A 20,496-nucleotide genomic window follows, 5' to 3' on the forward strand; every position below is an offset into this window, starting at 1 on the left:
GCGTTGGAAGCACATGCCTTACATGGAACACCACCTGCCTCGAGAGCTTGCTCTATCCCAGGTCAACTCCTCTTCAGTGTGTTGGGACCAGGACACGTCCATGAAGAATCCGGAGCACACCGCCTATCTAACCGAGCTCATACACGGATCCCATCATGATATTACTGGGGCCCACCACCTTCGTTCGACATTATGAGGATTCATCCACTTGGCTAACTTCGGAACTTGGCTCTGATACCATTCTGAGGATTCATCCACTTGACTAACTTCGGAACTTGGCTCTGATACCACTTGTAAGAACTCTGGACACCACATATCTCCACAATGGTATGATATTGTCCACTTTGGGCCTAAGCCCTCATGGATTTGTTTTTGGGCTTTACCCCAAAAGACCTCATACCAATGGAGATATTTTTCCATCCTTATATACCCATGATCCTCCCCACTTCTAGTCAATGTGGGACTTTGGTTGTATACCCAACACAGAACAACCTACCTCAGACAAAGAGTTTGCCATTTGGGAAAATAAGAACAACAAAGCCTATGCATTAATTGCAGCATCTGTAAGTGAAGAGGTGAGTCGCCATATTTCACCATTTTCAACTGCTTTCGAAGCCTTACAAAAGCTGAAAGAACTCTATGACTCACATTCTGCACTTGAAGTTGTTCAACTCATGATTAAACTCTTCACTCTTGAATTAAAAAATAATGATCCTCTTGCTCTTGCATCTGAAGTAAAATCTATAATGCATGATATCAAAGCCACTAAGGTTGAATTGGATATTCCTCTTATCGCTTTTCTCAAGGCACTTTATCCTACTTACTCCAATTATCTTGAGTCATTGCAAGCAAATGGAAATCTCAAAGATATTACCTTTGACTCTCTTGTGAAAAAATTTGCTGAAAGAGAGAAAGCTTTTGGAAAGAAGACAACCCCTGAATCTTCTGAAGAGGCTATGTGCCTTGCTCATAAAGAAAATAATCTTGCCCAAGATTCTTCCAGAGGAAGAGGTGGTTGAAGAGGAAGAGGAAGATATTTCAGAGGCAGGGGGGGCAGACACTTTCAAGGAGAAAAGTTAGATTTGCATTGCATACGCTGCAAAAGAAATGGATCACATGATGCCTCTACATGCAAGTTACCTTGGGACAAAATTGAGCAGCAAAGAAACCAACCCAAAGGTAAAACTAATGACACAAACAAAGGTAAAGCACTTGAATCCGCTCATTATGTTGTGGCACAATGTAATATTGGAGTAAATGAAGACTTATTTAATGCTTCACTTGCTTCTTAGAAAAATGATTGGTTGCTTGATTCAGGAGCAACTTGCCACATGACTCATAGAAAATATTTTTTTGAAGAATTTACTGACAATGTTGATGGAGCAGTATACTTTGCAGACCAATCAAAACTCAAGCCATCAGGGCTTGGCACAATCAGGCTCAAATTGCTTGGTCTTCCAGACTTTCTTCTACATCATGTTCTATATCTCCCACAACTGAAGAGAAACTTGTTGTCCTTGGTCCACATCTGCCAGCAAGGTCACTCCATTCATATGATTGATGGCAAGCTTGAGGTGAGAAAAGCATCTGACCATTCACTTGTCATGAGGGGGATAAAAGAAGAAAGGCTTCTCAAGCTGCAAGGTACCTCTGCTCGTGCACAACATTTCTCATAGAACTCTCATTATGAAGAAGGTACACTTCCTTCGAGTTTATTATGGCATGCTAGATTTGGACATTTGAACTATGACAACCTCCGCTTGTTGAAGAAAAATGGTGTTGTTGGTTTGCCTACAATTCCTAGGAAACTTAAGAAATGTGATGCTTGTATTCTAGGAAAGAATAGCAAACACTGTTTTCATGATTCACATTCAAGAGCACATAGAAAAATTGAACTCATTCAATCCAATGCCTGTTCCTTTTGCAAATGGAAATAAATATATGATGACATTTATTGATGACTACACCAGAATGTGTTGGGTTTATTTATTGAAGAACAAATATGATGCTTTTCAAACATTCAAGAACTTTCATACATGGCTTGAAAATGATGCACAATCTCATATTGGCTCTATTCGCAGTGATAATGGAAAAGAATATACTTGAAATGAATTCGAAAACTATCTTCGCCAACATGGGATCAAATGTCAAACAACTGTGCCTTATAATCCCCAACAGAACGATGTAGATGAAAGAATGAATATGACAATCTTAAATATGGTGCGCTCCATGATGTTTTTCAAAAATGTAAAATTGATGTTTTGGGCTGATGCAGTTCTATGTGCTATATATATAAAGAATAGATGTCCATCTAATGCTATCAGAAACAAGACTCCCTATGAAATGTGGTATGGGCATGTTCCTTCGGTAAAGCAACTCAGGTTCTTTGGTTCCACCTATTATGCCTTGATACCAATGGTACATAGAAACAAACTTGGTGCAAGAAGTCGTAAGTGTATCTTCTTGGGGTATTCAAACACCTCCAAAGAATACCATCTTTATGATGAAGTCAATAAAAATTTTGTTGTATCTACAGATGTAATCTTTCTTGAATCATGCAAAACTGACAATGCTGTTGAGCGGCAACTTGATCGCTTGGATAGATTCGCAAATGCAAAATCATTTCAAGAATTTGGTAATCAGATTCCACATCTTGAAGGGTTGATTCCTATACTAGATCAACACGTGGAATATTCTTCTGAAGAACTCTCTACTCTGCATGAAACTCCACAACGGATGATACTTTAAGTGATGTGATTGATAGAATTGGGAGACCAAATCTTGATTCAGTCCCAACTCAATCAGTGGAGCAGCTTGGACCATCTGAGAAAGGTCCCCCAAAGTGGCTGACAAAGGCACTTGAAAGTGTTAATCCTCATGAGGTTGGAAAGACAGGAACTAGAAATTGAAACTGAAAAAATGGGGGTGATGTAGATGACTCTGATTCACCTGTTGATATGGATGTTTCTTATGATTGTGAGTTGAATTTGTCTACATATTTCAAACCAAATTCCTTCAAAGAAACTGCTTCTCATGATGAATGGAAAGAAGCGATGCAAAAGGAGTATGATGCCCTGATAAAGAATGGCACTTGGAAGCTGGTTGATCCTCCATTAGGAACCAAACCAATTGGTTGCAAGTGGGTCTACAAGAACAAGTATAAAGCTGATGGCTCACTTGACAAGCACAAAGGTAGGCTTGTGGCAAAAGGTTTTTCACAGAAGGAAGGGGTCGATTATGAGGAGACTTTTGCCCCCATAGCAAAATGGGATGCCATCCGGACATTCTTTGCCCTAGCAGCTCAGAACGGTTGGAAAGTCCATCAAATGGATGTAAAAACTGCTTTCTTGAATGGACATCTAAAAAAGAATGTTTTTATGTCCCAGCCTGAAGGATTTACTATGAAAGGAAATGAACATAAAGTATGCAAACTTGTGAAATCCTTATATGGCCTCAAACAAGCACCGCGAGCCTGGTATGAAAATCTAACTGAGCATCTTATGAAACTCAATTTCAAACATTATGATATTGATGATGCAACTTTATTTGTCAAGAAATTTGGCAAAAACGTTGTATATCTTGTGGTATATCTAGATGATCTTTTGATGACAGGGAACAATGAAAGCTACATTGCATCCATAAAGAAGTAATTGAGGAAAGGTTTTTAAATGACTAATTTGGGCTATGTTCATTACTATCTTGGTATTGAAGTAACTCAACATCCGAAGTCCATATTTCTTTCTCAAAAGAAGTACATTGGAGATCTGTTGAACATGTTTGGCATGACAGAATGCAATCATCTTACTACTCCAATGGAACAAAACCTAAAGCTCACATTCACTGAAGGAAAAGAATTTGAGGATGCAACAAAGTATAGACAGCTTGTAGGAAGTCTAAACTACCTAACTACTACCAAACTAGAGATTTCGTTTGTTGTTGGAATGCTCTCTAGGTTTATGAAAAAGCCTTGTGAGGGACATTGGTCTGCTGCAAAAATAGTTCTAAGGTACTTGAAGGGAACTCAAGACTTTGGAATCAAGTATACATAGGTGGACAACTTCAGCTTGATTGGATACTCTGATTCAGACTTCGATGGAGACAAAGAAACTGGGGTATCTACTTCAAGTTATGCTATGAGTCTTGGATCAGGAGTTGTCTCCTAGAGATCACACAAACAATAACTTCCAACAAATTCCACAACAGAAGCAGAATATGTGGCAGCAGCTGAGGCAACAAAAGAAATTTTGTGGCTCAGGAAAATTCTTGAAGATTTGCAGGTAAAACAAGTACAATCGACTCCACTCATGATTGACAATACCTCGGCAATAAAGTTGGCCAAGAACCTAAAGCTACATGATCGAATGAAGCACATCAATACTAAATACCATATGATTTGACATCATGTTGAGGCCAAAACAATCCATCTCCACCATTGTTCCACTAATGAGCAAATTGCAGACATATTCACCAAAGCGCTTGGAAGATAAAATCTTGAACGATTCAGAATGATGCTTGGACTCACCAACATCCCTTCAGATTAAGGGGGGGAATGTTGAAACCTAATCATTAGGATTGGGTGAATAAGTGTAACTGATGTAAATAAATAATAAGAAATATGAATAGTCACCGGGAGATGAAGTGAACAGTCTCTCCCTCATGTATATAATAAACACCAACCTGAATGAATATGAATAAATTGATTCAAGGAGTTACTGCCTGGTCTGACAATGTCATCCAAGTATATCACTACAAACTTATCACCCACAAATGCAATGTCCATAGCCCTATGAAATGTTGCACCTACATTCATCAACCCAAAAGGCATTCGAGCATACATGAAGGTTCCCTAAGGAGTTGTGAATGCAGTCTTTTTCTGATCTTATTTGTCAATAGCCACCTAGCTATACCCAGAGAACCCATCCAACATTGACATTTTGAATGATCCAGTTACCTTCTATAGCACATGATCCATTTTAGGTAATGGATAGTTAGCTTTTAATGAATCCCTATTTAGATTTCTAAAATCCACACATAACCTTATTTCTCCATTTTTCTTCCTTCCAGGGACTAAATTGGCTACCCAGTTAGACTATCGGAGTGGAACTATTATCTTGTCATTAAGAATATTTTTGACTTCTTTCTCAATCAATGGTAAAAGAAAAGGATTGATCTGCCTGAGTTTATGCTTAAATGGTTTAATCCCTTCTTTCAAGGGAATCTTGTGTTGAATAATGCTTACATCATATGTCTTGAGATCCTCATAGGACCAAGCAAAAACATCAGTATACTCCCTAAAAAGCTCAATATATCTCTCCTTATAATTAAGTGGAACTCCATTAAATAATTTGACTAACTTGGGCTCCTTCTGGGTTCCAATATTGTGATCTTGAATCTGCTCATCCTATGGAATTTTCTCTGAACTAACAGCTACATCATTGGAGTTAAAAAGTCTTTCAAGAGGGACAAGCCCCCTTGGCAGAATATTATCTTTCAATTGAATAATTTTTTGATTAACTATGGAATTTTTAAAACCACTTACTTTTGCACCTTTTGTTGTTTCATCTCCATCTTGATCAATCTCGATGCCCTGAAAATCTTCAATCATAGTCAAGAATTCCTTAATCTGTTGATCATCCTCAAAAACCTGCCAGTGTTTTATATTATCTGGAACAGAAGGCCTATGCCTCATTTCAACCTCATATCTTAGCTTTGGATTTATAGGAGGCCTAAAAGTACTGGCAGCCACAGCCAAGGAGTCTGCTAATCTGTTCCCATCTCTTGGAATGAACTGTATGTTGAAAGCCTCAAAGAAATTCTCAACTAAATCCCACACTTCATTTCTATATGCCCTGAGCCTAGGGTGTTTTGTTTGACAATGGTTCTTAATTTTCTTTATAATCAGCTCTGAATCTCCAAAAACAGAAATTGACTGGACTCCCATTTGTTTTGTTGTTTGCAGAGCAATGATCAAGGATTCATATTTTGCCACATTATTAGTTACTTCGAACTCCAATTTAAAAGAAAATGGGATCATATTACCTCCAGGTGTAATTAAAAGGAAACCAGCACCTGTTCCTTCTTTAGAATAGGCTCCATCAAAGAAGCACTTCCACACTCGTTCTATTTGCAGCTCTGTATTTACACAGGCTGAAGTAAGCTGCCTCTGGTTATCTTTAGCCTACTCTGCATTTTCATGCAGCATGAAGCAAGAAAAGTCATCTTTTTCTTGGCTATACACAGGTGAATTTCTTGCTCCATTATTTGTGAATGTTTTAACAAATGTTGTTTCTCTGTACAACCTTCTTTATTCTCCACCAAAAATTGGTATGATAGCATAAGTAAAATCCAATTTCAGAACACCACCCAATTTAGCCCCCCATGACCTAGATAGCAACATTCCAAACCTAGCAGAGATATCTGCTACCGCTACATCCATTACCAAGCTTCTAGCTGGGATCTGGGCTAATGACACCACCATATCTTTAATGATCCCGAGACACTTGACTTTGTTTGAATCAAAATAATACAGGTCTTTGTAAGGTTTAGTAACTTGTAGGTTTGGTTGTTTCATTACTGATATTGGCATAAGTTTATGCAAAGCTCCTGAATCAAACATACAATTATGCAAGAGGAAATCATGAATCAATAAAGAAATGTAGAAAGGAGGTGTTGAAGAATCTACCTCCTCCACATGTGGACCAAAAACCACTACTGGTTTATCTTCTTGCAGATTCACAGTGTCATTTATATTCACATTCTAAGTTTTGACCAACTCTGTGAGGGGCACCTGAATTCTGATTTTTTCTAAAGCTTTAGTGAGACTAAATACATGGACTTGTTTAGTATTCCTTTCATTTTCATCTTCACTTCTCTTCATCACTGAAATCTCTTGTGGAATGGAAACAATTTTTTCTAAAGTAATTTTATCACTTTTATCTTGAGAAGACTCACCTTGAAGTATTTGAGTTTTGCTATTTGTATTTTGTTGTTGCTTTCCTTTATTTAATTGTTTTGCAGGCTATGGTTCTTATGGAGTTGCCTTTTGTAGGGGAGCTGGAACTTGCTACTCACCTTCATTTTCTTGAATTCTAGATCTTTTTCTTGATCTCAAGTCATATTTCTTATGTAATTCTGCCTACATAAAATCAGTAAATTGCTTCCAATATTCATCAATTTCATTCTCATCATAAATGGCATTTGTTTCAATATATTCTTCTCCCTCAACACCTAGTTCATCTTCATCTCCTACATACAATGTGGAAATATGATCATCATGATCCTTGGAATGCTCTGGTACTTCATCAGGATCTACCTCTAAGTAAAGTGGTGCTTGAACCTGATCTTGGTCTTTTCTCTCCTTCTGCAAAATTTGCAGAGGTTGTCTTCCATATTGAGGTTTAAAGTTTCTATTTTGCTGTACTTTCTTCTGAGAATTCTTACTCTCCAATTACAATTTAATCAATTTACTAGACAAATTTGTAATCATATTGTTCATATCTTCTAATGTTTGATTTTGAGAGGATTCCACTTTAGCCTTTCCCTTATCTTGGGTAGGCTATGCCTCTGGTGCTTTACCTACAACAACCAGATTTTCTTTTATTTCTAAAGCATCAGTTTGGATCTGATCAAGGGTTGTGGATCTTCTCTCCCTCAATGTGAACCCAAAATCTGATTCAAATGCCCCTGGAAAAAGTTATTTTTGCACCAGTAGGAGGGGGCTTGATCTCTACTGTAAGACTGTTGTAAAGTTTATTGAACCTTCTGATGAACTCAACAACACTTTCATTAGATTTCTTTTTAATAGCATTAAACTCTGTAAGTGAATACCCATGGTCTCATTTCTCTCCCCATCTCTGGGTGAACTGGCATTCCATCTCTTCCCATGTAGGAATAGAGTTATTAGGAAGGCCTTTTGAACAACTTTCTTGCTTCACCATCCAAGGATTGCACAAAAAGTCTTAAAACAACATGCAGGTGTTCAACATTGAGATTTTATGCAAAATTACTAAACACTGCTATATGCTTCTTTGCTGTTTGTTCATCCTCCCCTGAGAAACGAGGAAGGATTTTTGAGTATTCTTGAGGCATTGGATTTAACTGTTGTGGCAACTGAATAGGTGCATATCTATTCAACAAGAATGCAGGTGTTGCCATGTTTGCTCCTGAACTTACTGAACCTTGAGTACCAGCAGATGTAAAACCTATCTGAGGAGTAAATGGAGTATGAAAAGGTGGTAATGTAGTTATAGGTTTAGGTTGAACAACTATAGCAGATATATTTCTGAATACTGAGAAAGAAACAGACTCTAGAGATTGTTCTTGACAGTTGGGTTCTTGAAATGAAGTGGATGTAAAAGGTAGCTCTTGGTCAATAAAAGGTGAATGTTTGGATGAAAGATGTGTTGAACTGCTGCCAAGTGCAGACAGTGTAGGACTTGGTGTAAATGGAGTTTTTGGCCTTCCAACCCTCTTGGAAACTAGTCTCTCAGGGTCTGAAAGGGCTTGAGCTTTTTGCTGTGAGGTATCTGACCTCGTATGAGGCCTTTTTGAAGCCAGAGTTATTGTTTTCTATTTAATACAGCCAAATATTTCCTCCTCACTGAACAACCAGAGGAAAATATTAAAAACCCAGGGAAAAATGTTCTTGATTTTGATCCCCGACAGTGGTGCCAATTAATGTTGTCCCTTAAGAAACCAATTTCTTGGCTGTGTAGAAATTGTGCTTAAGACATTAATTTTTATTATTCATCTCACTTATTTGTATGATGTATCCTCAAGTGAAGGGCCTGAAGGACGTAACTTTTAACCCTTAATATTTAGCTGATATGAAAGTCTCAGAATTCCATATGATGCTGAATATAAATCTTGTGTGAAGAATGCTTTGAGAAGTTAGAAATAATATGTTGTTTTTCACAGAAACTATTATCTGTAACCTATAAGAAATGTATAAGTATGAACTTTAAGTATAGGAGTGCTCTTGTAAGGAATTTTAACTTAATTCACATAAGTAAACAAAGACCCGCAACTTCATTACCATACTTAAAGAAAGGAAGACACATAATGACACATAACAGAGAAATTACAAAGTCATACAAAACAATGTGTGGAAAACTCTTGATTCTTTCATTAATCATCAATTTATCAAGAATACAATAGCATAGTCTCCAGGTTCTTCAAAATTCGGACCTTTTTCCTATAATTTTGCCTCCTTTTATACATCATGGGACAATTGTTAACTACCAAAGTTGTCAAATTGCTTAACTACCTCCTAACTATCTAAAGTAAATTTTATTACAGAATATTACATTGGAAGGTAAAAGACACCTCATTCTTCTCAAGAAAACAAAATAACAAGAAGTATCAGAAATTAGAGTATGATTGGTGATTTCTTCTCGTTGTTTAAATCTGTGGCTTGAGTATGTGGTCCTGCTGATGTAGCTTTGGTATGCTCTATCATTCATTACTTGCACTTTCTCCATAATGGTACATTTGACTTTGGTGCTTCCTCTAGCTTATCAAGTGCTATTTTGCAAGCTGTGATCCTATCATAAGTAGGCTTGTCAGTAAACAGAGTCTTCACCATCCAGAGAAGCTTAAAATATTTGTTCAAGTAGTTCACAATGGTGGCTCCTTTTAATACTGCTATCTTTTATACATATAATATTCAAACAGGGGGGGAGGGGCTATAATTAATGTAACTAATTAATGGAGTGGCAGATGAGGTGATGGGGTACGGTGAATGAGGTGGACGGTAATGAATGAGGGTGGCGGATGATGTGGAGGAGATGAGATGGAGTGAAGCGATGGGGGTGGCCTGCTGCAGGGGTAGGGAGTGTATGGGATGTTCATCGGGCTTGAACCCCTGCAGCAATCTCAGGCCGTAGATCTCGGTCAAACACCTTGACGTCATGGTCAACTGTGGGGGTTGAGCCTGAGTTATAACTCATGCTCGTTGCTCCCCCGTAGAGCACTTTACCCACTTCTCGAACCCATGCTTTCTCATATCTTGTGATATCGCTCGAACTTTAACATATGGGTCAGGGCCCCACCTTATATCAAATTTGAAAGACATCAATAATATAAAACAAATCACTACTTTCAGACTTTCACATTCTCTTTTAATTTTGTTTCTAGAACATAATATTTGATTTTTTATTTTTTGTGATAAAATTGAAAATGAAATTTAAATGATGATAGATGCTACAACAGATGGGTTGAGGTGGGTGGCCTCTGGAAGCCCTAGATGAGTTTTGATTGATGTGCTCTCTGATATCCCACATTCATGCTTGGAATATGGCACGGGGGTGGTTGACTGAAGAGAGACTTGGCTCAGGTAATCTATGGTCGAGTGGAACGTGGTAGTCCCATCACCGGTTGGTTCATTTCATTTATTAATGAAAAAAAATCATTCCCTTGATTTTCATGTGCAAATGTACTGACGTATATATGGATTTTGATGGCTGATATGTTTATTGTATTTATGTTCCTATTATGTTGTTTATATGCACATTTACCCCGGAGGTTGTTACAACTGACCAGTGGCCAACAGACTAGATTTCCCCTCGAGGCAAGTTGAGGCCACCCGGTTAATCTGTGTGGTGTAAATTGGACTAATATATAATAGAAAATGGAATGGACCTACCAAGCTTAACAAAAAAAATTATAAATATATAAATGTGAAATATATGCAAAATATAAATAAAAATTATAAATAAAGATATATTTGGCCATATATATTGAAATAAGTGTTGCGGAGTAGCTTAGTCTCTCTCAAAGTTAGAAATTAAACTCTCCTAAAAACTGCATATTTAATTTTTAAAATTAAACATTATAACTTGCATTGGCCAATGCTAAACGTGGCCAACAAGCAAATCCATTGATATAATCCTGGCTAATGAAATGCATAAATTAATTGCCTACTCAGATACAAAGACTTGCATAAATTCTGGCGGGTAGTAACTACTACTAAGTCATTATGCACATTTACATTTTTACACCTACTTATTAAAGTGTTGAAGAACACATAAATCAACATAGATATGTTTTAACTTCCGATCTACCAAGCACCTAGAGGAATCAAATTTTTTGAAGAGTAAAACAAATTTTTTTATTCTCATAGACTCAAAGTTAAAATGGATCTATTCTCTTTATATTAAACTAAAAATATGAGAGTTGTTCCATATGTTAAATAGTAAGTCATTTTTTTAATTAATAAACAATTTAAATTTTGATTAAATAATATTATTTGAGTTTTATTATTGTAAAATTCAATTTTATTTAGTATAGAGGTGCTCTCCAACCCCTTATGATAAATATGTTATAATGTAATGTCATGTCTAACATTTTGACTAAGTCAAATTACAAAAAAAAAAAACATTAATTTAATGTAAATATTTTAGGTAGGTAAAAAAAAATGAGAGATCATTGAGTCCCAATAGAAACAACTTAATTGTTATATTCATGAGTCCTAATTCTAACATTTTTACTATTTCTAAATTAATAGTTGATTATCCTAAATGTATCTAAGATCATTGTTATCTCTTTTTTTACCTATAATTTTGCACCCTTCATGTATTATCTCATGCATGGATGGTGGTTTCTCAAGAGTTGGACATATCCTTAATCTATTTAAAGATAAACAAATTATTTTTCCATTTCATTCACTCATGCATAGATGGTGGTTGCTCAAGAGTTGGACATATCCCTAATTTATTTAAAGATAAACGATTTATGTTTCCTTTTCATTCACTCTACACACAATGAGAGAATATTTTCTTAGAAACAAATCTTCATATACATGGTGATCTCTTCAAAGTCCTTTACAACTATTTTTGGTGTTTATAGGACTTTAGGCAACATTGATATGCTTAGTTTTCAAGGTACATGTTCTTAAGGATGGCTAAATATATTACTTTTATGATTTCCCATGTTACCTTCATCACTAGATTTATTCTTTGGATTTCTTTATGTCATTGAAAATTAGAGAAAATCTCAACATCATTAGATTTATTCTTTGGATTTCTTTATGTCATTGAAAATCAGAGAAAATCCTAAATTGTTTCTCCAAAATAAGTATTAACTCGTATAATACAACTTCAGTGGGCTTAATGGCTAAGAGTATGTGTTTCTTCCTAAGAGGTCACAGGTTCAAAACTAGAGGGGGTAGAGTATGTATTCCTTTGTAGGCTTTAGCAGTCAAATCGTTGCGAGGAGGTTCAAACAAGGGGTCTCATACACCAATAAAAATATATAACAAGACTCTTAACCATGGAAATTAATCTCCACTTGACTATAGAAATTCTTAACCTGCAAATATGCTTTCATGCAATACTATAGCCCAACATAATGACTTACTAATGCCACATGCCCAAAATACCATAATCCATGTTCATATGACATTCTTTTATTTAATCAAATTATTAAAAAGAAATGTCAACATTTAATCTATAACAATTACTAAAAATATTTTAAAGAAATTAAATCCATACCATCCATAATAATATGAAAATAAACTTATTCTAAAATAAATGCATCTATCAACAGCTTTATTATAAAATTATAATTTAATTAAAATTAATAATAATATTCAACACAGTTGGAAATCTTATTTCAAAATGAACAAAAAAATCTACCTAATATTGACTTTAAGTTGTTTTAATATTTTTCAAAAGTGTGAATCAGTCCACAAAGAAATAAACCTACGCTCAACATTCAAAATTATTTCAAATTCTCTATCCAAAAAGTGAATACGATAACATAAAATCACAAGTTTCTATTTAAAAATGGTAAATTGTGAAAACGTTTCCTCCCTACGACACCAACTCAGCACTTATGTAAGAAACATTGAATTTGATTAAGCACATACCATGATGGTTGTCTGAAAGAAATCGTAAAACGTTTAGAGTTTCTTTGTATAGTACAGACTAGGCACTTCAGTAAACGACGTGGAAGCTTTAGATTTTTCCTTTGTAAAGCACAAGATTATGTAAGAAGCATGGATGGCATAGATAGTGTCTTTGTGAGGCAAGTACGCTAGTCGTTCGAATCTTGTGTGATGACATGATTGATTATATATAACACATGTTTAATTAATGTGATTATTTACCTTGATTTATCATGTTTGATTATATAACTTGATTATCTATCTAGATTCCTCAGAGTCACTATGAGATGTTAAGTTACTACTTCAATTTCTCGGAATAACAAATAATTGTTGTTTATTAATGTAACCCGTACCAAATTGGTACATTAAAAAGAAAAAAATGAGCAAAAGCAACTTCCATCCATCTATTTGTTTATTTATCCCTAAACTCCTTTATATATGGCACTTGTTAGAATCAAAATTTGGAAAATGAATTCCATTGTATATTAATGATAATCAAAATAATGTATATAGTGTACATATATATACAATAGGTAAACCGTTGATTCAATTTCCTAGGTTTCTTGGACTCTAACAACTAATTATCATAACACACCATAACCCAAATCATAACTCGAGGGTTAGGTGTCTAACGTTCTTCCTTAATTCGAAGAGATGTATATCAAAGTCCCAGAATGAGAGCTAAAATGCAAAAATGCATCACAACCAAGAGCTAAATGTATCTCATAAATGGTTTTCAAGGATGACCACAAACCAAAATATGGGAGAACTCAAGGTCTCAACCAATGATGGTTCAAATATGACCCCCAACTCTGGAACTATCATAGCAGTTCTTGAAGAAACCAAATTTGGAACTATCAAAGCAGTTCCCAGAACAATTTCTAATCTGGTATCTTCTACTAGTGGAAGTGCTCCTTCACCATAAACTGATGTAGCATATACCAAAGTAACTCTGCAAGTGGTGTTTTAAGGATAGAACATACCAACCAAAACTCAGTATATGCCAAAAGCATGTAATCGTGCTCATAGAGAATAAAAGCTCATGGAACACAAATTCATCTTTGATCTGACTACAACTTGAATCTGACTACAAACTTGGACTCTAGGATATAGTAGAAACTTTGATTATCTTTGAATCAAGTTCGCTTGATAAACCTTTGAACCTATAGCAAACTGTCAATTCCATCAATCCCCCCTTCTCAAAACAGGGTGAGAAGATGAATTACTCTTCACTGCAAGGTTGGTTAATACTCTTGAACATAACATGTGGTATCAGCTGTAAATTTTCTTCACAATTTTAGAGCAATCCCAAGAAGCAATCCATCCAAGATTAATTTTCTCTCTTGCAATAATTTTATTTCTGAAACATCTATTTGAATGATGATTCTTTTTTTCACAATGTTCATAAGGATGAAGATCATAACAATGATCTTTCTCATGTCCAACTTTGTTACAATGTTGGCATCTTATAATTTGTTGTGGTTGTGGAAACACATCACCCAAAAATCTAGCACTATGAAAAACATGGTTACCGATCAAATGGGAACTATTACCTCAAAATGAATACTCGGGCCCAAAAATAAAAATTGTTGATTCTGCATGACCATTTTTTTCAGAGTAAATTTCCAATATTTTTTAAAAATAACAGTAAAAAACAATAACAACCATTTTGTTTGGTGCAAAAAACACTTTGAAATCGAAAAGTGTTGATGTCGGAATAACGTCTTTTTTTCAGGGTACTTTTTCAACATATTTTAATAATGACGTTAAAAATAAAATATCACGACTCTAAAAAACTTTAAATTTACAAAGATTTTCAAGCATGACATTAATGATAAAATATTATGTCTTTGAAAAGCCTTAAAATTCCAACGATTTGTAAACATGACATTAAATTTAAAATATCACTTCTTTGAAAAACCTTAAAATTCCAACAATTTTCAAGCATGGTGCTAAGAATAAATATTTATAACTGTTTTCAACCATAACATTAAAGATAAAATATCACGACTTAGAAAAACATTAAAATCTTGACAATTTTTCAACCATCGAATTAAAACCAAAGATTATGACTACAAAACAATCTTAAGTTTTCAAAATATTTCAAGCATGACATTATGGAAAAATTTTATGACTAAAAAAAAATAAAAAAAATGAACCCCTGAATGAAAGAGATATTATATCAGGAGTAATTTTTTTTAAATGCTAAATGTATAGCAATTTTAAAATCTTAGCCTAAGACAGCTTGATACATTGCAAAATAAAAATAAAAATCAACTATCAAATTGCACATAATGGGATCGGGTTTCTAAACAAGCATTGACACAGACCATATATATATATATATATATATATATATATATATATATATATATATATATAAAAGATACATAAGAAAACAAAAATTCAAATATTGAAAAAAAATAATAATAATAACAAGTAATAAAACATAAAAAAACATGAAAAAAAATCAAATATAAAAAATATGTTGAAATGCAAAAGTTAAAATATTGAAGAAAAAACACAAAAATACAAAAGAAAACAAAAATTCAAATATTGAAAAAAAATATAAATTAATATCAAGTAATAAAACATAAAAAAAAAAACATGACAAAAAAAATCAAATATAAAAAATATACAGTCATAAAAAAACTATAAAATGTAAAAAAAATTAATAATACCATGTAAAATTTAAAAAAAGAGAGAGTAAAATAAAATAAAAACCCCAAAAAAAGAACTACAAAAACAAAATACAACATTAAAAAAAATTAAAAACTTAAAAAAAAAATTCCCCAGCAGGCCGAAGGCCCAACCAGCGAGGGGTGGCAAAGGGACGATTCATGAAAAAAAATATTATAAAATATTAAAAAAAAAAAAAAAACAAAAAAAAAACATAAAAATGTAAACAAAAAATCAGAATTAACTTGTAAAAATGAAAAATTTAAATAAGAAATAAATAAATAAACAAATATTAAAAAAAGTTTAAAATATATTATTATTATTATTATTATCCAATTCTAATGTCACAGCCGAGCCAGACACCAAATTGGTGTATGAGACCCCCTTGTTTGTGGGACAAGGGACCCACCTCCGCGCAATGATCTCACTGCTAAGTCTACGAAGGCATACATACTCGACCCCCCTCTGGTTTTGAACCAGTGACCTCTTATGAGGAAACACGTGCTCTTAAATAAAAATAAAATAAAAAAACCAGTTTTTTAAGTTAGAAAAAAAAATGAAAACAATTAAAAATAGATAAATTTAAAATTAAAATTAAAAATATTTAAATTAAAAAAATAAAAAAAAAATTATATTAGAAAATTTAAATTAAAAAACAAAATTTAGAAAAAATAAATAAATTTAAAAATTTAAAATTAAAAGTAAAAAAACAAATGAAAAAATAGTTCAATTAAAAAAAAAAAAAAACTATTAATAAAAAAATCCCACTCTCCCCTCTCCCTCTACCCAACCCATCCACCCCACCGCCTCCCTCTCTCTCCCCAACCCACCCCCTACCTCCCTCCCCCCGGCCCTCCCCTCTCGTCTCCCTCTCCCTTCCTACCCCCTCACCCACACCCGTCCCGCTCCCTCCCCCTGTCCCCTCCCTACCAGCCCGCAGCCTCTTGGCCATTGGCTGGGGGCCATGGCGGGCTAGGGGGCTGAGGAATTGGCCTATGGCCTCTTGGCCGCTAGCTAGGGGGTGGGGACAGGAGGGCGGGAAGGAACAGGAGGAGGGGAGAGAGGGAGAGGGGAGGGTTGGCGAGAGGGAAGAGGTGCTCTGGGGAGGGGAGGAGGGAGAGGAGAGAGGGGAGGAGTGGGGCTGGGGTGGAGGAGGGGAGGGGGAGCAAGGGTGTGCGGACGTAGAGGGAGGCAGTGGGATGGGGCGTAGCGAGGGTGGAAGGGGGAGGGGTTATTTTATTAATATTTTTTTTTAATAATTGTTTTAATGTTTTCTTTTTAATTTTATTTTAATTTTTAAATTTAAATATTTTTAAATTTTAATTTTTTTTTTTAAATGTTTTGATTTTTTTTTTTAAATTGTTTTAAATTTTTTGTTTTTATTTATTTTTTAATGTTCTTTTTTTTTTTTAAATTTTTGTTATTTTCTTTTAATTTTCTTTTATGTTATTTCTTTATTTTTATAATTTTAATTTAAAAAAATAGTTCTTAAATTTTTATTTTATTCTATTTTTTTTTTTTTATTTTGTTTATTTAAATTATTTAATTTAAATATTTTATTTTTATTTTTTATTTTAATTGATATTTTTTTCTAATTTTTAATTCTTTTTTTCTTAATTTTTTTTGGTAATTATTATTATTATTATTATTATTATTTTTTCCCTAATTTGGTTTTTATCTTTTATTTGTTTTTTTTTTAACTTAAAAAAAACATGTTTTTAGAATTTTTTTTTTGCTTTAATTTGTTTTTCTTCAAATTATATATTCTTTTTGAAAAAAAATCATTTTTAATTTAGTTTTTGATATATATATTTTGATATTTTTTATTTATATTTTGTTTTTCTGTTAATTTGTTATTCATTTTTTTACAAGTTAATTTGGTTTTTTACTTTTTTACATTTTTATAGGTTTTTTGTTTTTTATATATTTTTTTGTATTTGATTTTTTTTTTGTCATGTTTTTTTATTTTTATTTTTATGTTTTATTACTAACATAAAAATCACCAACATTTAAAAAAAATTATCCACACTTCATTAGAAAATTTAAAGTGTAAAAACTAAGCCCTCTAAACAAAATAGGTTGATGCTCATCAGCACTTTTCAAAATCAAGATGAAAATTACTAACAAGAAAAATGTTCACACTTGATACATAAAAAAAAAAATTAAAGTGTAAAAAATAAGCCCTTTAAAAAAATTTGTTGATGTTGCATCAACACTTTTCAAAATCATGACGAAAATCACTAACATTTAAAAAAATTGTTCATACTTGATACATAAAAAAAATTAAAGTGGCGAAAATATGCTCCAAAAAAAGGTGTATTATGAATCACCATTTTTCAAAATCGAGTGATTTTTTGCTACCTCAAAAAAACATGTACTAAGTCATTTTCTCATTTGATCGGTAACTATGTTGAAACTGTATAGGGTTTGAAAAACCAGGAACATCAAAAGTAACATCCTTATTATATCCCATACCAGTTCTATTTTTGTTGTGCACAATTTCTTCCCAAGGTTTAATGAAGGTTTTGGGAAGTGCAGGTTGAATTTTCACATCTTTGTGCAAATTTACTCCTGAAGTTTCTCCATTATTTTGATCAATATCTAATTGTTGATGGGAGTCAGACTCAAACAAGGAGTTGTTTCGAACAAAAACTAGTTTAGAATCACAATGCTTCTACTGAAGTTATTCTTGTTGTAACTTTTACTCAAGTTCCAAAAACTCAATTTTGTTTTGAGCATTTTGTAAACATGTTTGAATGTGCTACCTTAAGTGAATTACTGAATATGCTAAAAAAAATGATGGGTGTCGGACACCGTGGAAAATGCACCCAAATGATAAATGTTCAAGTGAAAACTGACTTGACTTAATGTATGCACTGTAACAAATCAAATGAGGGTGTCGGTTACAACCGAAAATGCACTTGGACAATTTAGTTTAAAACAAGTTTATTTGCAAGTGAAACAAAGGTGTTGTTGATGTCGTTAGGCTTGAAGTGATTGATTTGTAGCGTCTTTAACTTGATGGCATGAATTAGCTGTTGTGAAATGTTGTTGCAAAATATTACTTTTATCAAGTCGATGATGTGACGCTTTGTGCTTATGAACTTAATTGATTATGGGAGCTTTGATTTCAGGAGCTTGATCGAGGACTTGTATATGTAAACTTTCTAATGTGCATGTAGTTGTTTTGTTTAAGCATGATAAAGAGAGTGTTTTACAAATTCGACTCAAATCATGCAAGCACATTCACGACATAAAGTGTACCTATGATCCCCTTATTCAATTTCGGGCGGATTTAGGACACGATCACCACAAAAAGAGATGTTTTTATTAACCTTCAATATACATCATCATGACAATGTCTTCAGTGAGGCATCTCAAGCACAGACTAAGAACTCCTTGGTGTCAAATTGTCTTCAAAAACTGACTTTAATACAATGATAATGCCAAGCTCTAGCGTTAGAGTTAACTTTACTATCTGTTTTACCTCTCTTTCACATCAACCCTCACTTTTCTCACTTGTCATTGTGACTTCTCAATTACAATTTAACTTTGACTTCAACTTTGAAATGAATTTAAGCTACCTCAAAGTAAAATACTATTTTTGGATTTTTACAATAAGTTGCCCTTAAGAAAAAAAAAATCACTCATCATTCCATATTACCAATCACTCCTTCCAAAGGCACTTATTACTCCACAATCTTATCACTCCAATCTTATTTTACATGCTTCCCATTAAAACATATATATATCTATATATATATATATATATATATATATATATATATATATATATATATATATATATATATATATATAAATTAAGCATGTAAAATATAAATTAAATTTTTACCATAAAGAGTTGTCCACCATATGATTTGAACTGTTGACCACGAGGATTTGGGAAAGATCCTTGGTATTGCTCCCCACCTCTTGTAGAGTGCCTTTTGAGGGTGTAGAGCTATCTTTTCAGTTCAACAAGAGTAGAGAGACACCATATGTTGCTGGAATGGTCAATCCTGGTTTTGAAGGCTAGAGAGCGCTTCATTTGGTTTGATGTGCCTAGTGAGGCTTCTTCCTATCTTGAGGTTGTTGATGATTTACAAAACACGAAAAACAAGTTGAACTTGACACCAAATGATTGAAAGGATTTTGCATTTTTGGATCGTGCACAGAATGTCCTTCAGCGGGCCATGGCTCGCCTTGAACAGGAGTTAAGGATGCTCTTAAAAAATCACAGTGAATCATTTGATCCAGACTGTCTTTAAGATCCGATATATTAGCCTTCCTTTAGTAGCTCTAATAACGATGAAAACGCCTCTCACACTTCTGCCAAGGATGAAGGTGATGAGGAGGACTTACCTGTTCACAGCCAGTCACTAATTTGAATTTTACTATTGATATGCTGACTCCCGAGGTTGATGCCGATCTTAACCGAGTTGTCAAGTGCATGGTGGGTTGAAACCCTCCTTCGTAGAATTTGTGGATATGAGGAGTTGGGAGGCAGGCTTTGAAAGCTTGCCAGGCCTGAATGTCGTCTCTGCCTGTCAATGCAGCTACGGCTATTGCCATCCCTAGAATCAATGGCGTTGCCTCTTCTTAGCTTGAAGATGGGCCCTTAGCTAGAGATTTCTCTATAGGCACATTTGCTCGACGACCGGATCTCAGAACCTATATTCTTGAGTTTCTGCTGTGAGACTGCGACCTAAAGATTCCTATCTTGCTTTTGAGGTTCGGTTGCTACCTTAAGGTTCCCAGCTTGTTTTTGAGCTTGGGTTACTGCTTCTGTGTAGGACGGCTCTCCTCACAGACCACCAAGACACAAATTATTTAATCAAAACCCCAAACTCATGAATATTACTTGTAATTTATAAGCTCACCACAGCATGAGACCGAGAGAAGGGAATTCTACGAAGAATCAACAGTCGCATGTG

General features: G+C 34.1%; 1 pseudogene; it reads right to left on the reverse strand.

The window, feature by feature from the left end:
- LOC149189459 (putative boron transporter 2) overlaps positions 1-20,134 on the reverse strand; it is a 37,640-nt pseudogene extending 17,506 nt beyond the window's left edge.
- Between the last annotated feature and the right edge of the window lie 362 nt (positions 20,135-20,496).

This window comes from Pinus tabuliformis, chromosome 3_1 (assembly GCF_031772625.1).
Source record: "Pinus tabuliformis cultivar Carrire ecotype Pingquan chromosome 3_1, CPIR1, whole genome shotgun sequence".
Lineage (NCBI taxonomy): Eukaryota > Viridiplantae > Streptophyta > Pinopsida > Pinales > Pinaceae > Pinus > Pinus tabuliformis.